We start from the raw sequence: 1,534 nt of genomic DNA, 5'->3' as shown, positions 1-1,534 counted from the left end.
ACCGCTCAGATTGCGAACACCTCCTCCAGTTCCCCGCAAATTGAGGAAAGGAACGTTCATCAATCGCCGCCAACCACTTGTCGAGAAGACTAAGTAAGCGACGGGTTTCACACTCAGAGATGAACGCTTCATGTCGTCATCACGGTTGTCGGAATTGTCTCTGATTGGGCACAGAGATATGACTCGCACTGTAGAAATGATCCTAATAAGCACGGTCTTAGCAACAATGAGCAAGATTCATAATAAGTTTAAAGTACATTTCTTGGACTTGTGGGGTAAACCGTACGGTGCGCAGGCGCGTTTGGCGCTAACGTTTTTTTTTAATGAATGTTCTCGTTCCAGTTTCGTTTAGCCTTGCATATACGGAGCTTGGAAACATTTGCTTGATTCGCCGGATTGTCTGTTACCAATCGTGGCAACGACATATGGAGTGTTTTCACTCACGTGACTAGCAGCCATGCTGTATCGCTGAAACAAAAGAAATTGTTTGCATAAAAATAGAGTTCAATTCCCGGAGTATCTGTTTGGTACACCAACATGGCGGCCGTGAGGTCACGTGAAAACACTCTACATGACCTCGACAAGCGTTAAATAGAAAATAGTGGTAAATGGGCATGGCTGGCTGGAAGTAGCGAGTTAACAAATCGAAAGTGGTTCAGCGTTTTCTGTACTCTTATCGACAACGATATTCGTCATCATAGTGGTCAAAATGTTGTGGACTCACGAGCCGCAGCTTGATTTGGAAGACGTTTCATATCTTTCGTCTCTTCGTGCATTGATGTTTACAAGTTTAGGACTATGTAAAGTTCACAGTAACAAATGAGTGTTAATTACACCTAGTAGAATCATACCAGATAGAAAGAGGTTTTCGTCAAAAGCCCTCTACGCATATAAACGTTTTCGCTCACGGTTGTTTCAGTAAACCTATTCAAAAAATTTCAACCACTTGTCGGCGACACGTTCAGTGTTTGTGTTAATATTTGATGCAAAATAACCGCTCAGATTGCGATCACCTCATCCAGTTCCTCGGAAACTGAGGAAAGGAACGTTCATCAATCGCCGCCAACCACTTGTCGTGAAGACATGGTAAGCAACGAGTTTCACGCTCAGAGGTGAACGCTTCGTCTCGTCATCACGGTTGTCGGAATTGTCTCTGTTAGGGCACAGAGATGTGACGCGCACTATAGAAATGATCCTAGTAAGCACGGTCTTAACAAACAAGCGGCAAGTTACACAATATGTTTAAAGTACATTTCTTGGACTTGTGGGGTACATCGATCAGTGCGCAGCCGCATTTTTTGCCAACCCTTTTTCCATGAATGTTTCGTTTCAGTTTGGTTAACTTTTGCACGTAAAAAGTTAGGAAACGTTTGGCTGATTCGCCGGATTTTCTGTTACCCATCGACATAAGAAGACTGTGGGGGTCAGTAGATCGTATGGGAGGGATATTAGAGAAGTATTCATTACAGGGAGCGACAAGCTTTTAATGTAAAATAGTGCTAGCTAAAAGTCGTGAGAGTCAATAGACCGTATT

The 1,534-nt window shown here is 43.3% G+C and overlaps 2 non-coding genes across 2 annotated transcripts; both read right to left on the bottom strand.

Moving 5' to 3' along the window:
• LOC137981252 (small nucleolar RNA U3) lies at window positions 1-219 on the bottom strand. Its single transcript, XR_011118583.1, has one exon. It is a non-coding gene; the product is annotated as a small nucleolar RNA U3 (small nucleolar RNA).
• Window positions 220-993: 774 nt separating this feature from the next.
• LOC137981242 (small nucleolar RNA U3) lies at window positions 994-1,212 on the bottom strand. The gene has a single exon (XR_011118574.1). It is a non-coding gene; the product is annotated as a small nucleolar RNA U3 (small nucleolar RNA).
• Between the last annotated feature and the right edge of the window lie 322 nt (window positions 1,213-1,534).

This window comes from Montipora foliosa, chromosome 12 (assembly GCF_036669935.1).
Source record: "Montipora foliosa isolate CH-2021 chromosome 12, ASM3666993v2, whole genome shotgun sequence".
Classification (NCBI taxonomy): domain Eukaryota; kingdom Metazoa; phylum Cnidaria; class Anthozoa; order Scleractinia; family Acroporidae; genus Montipora; species Montipora foliosa.
This window is presented reverse-complemented; position numbering and strand designations above follow the sequence as displayed.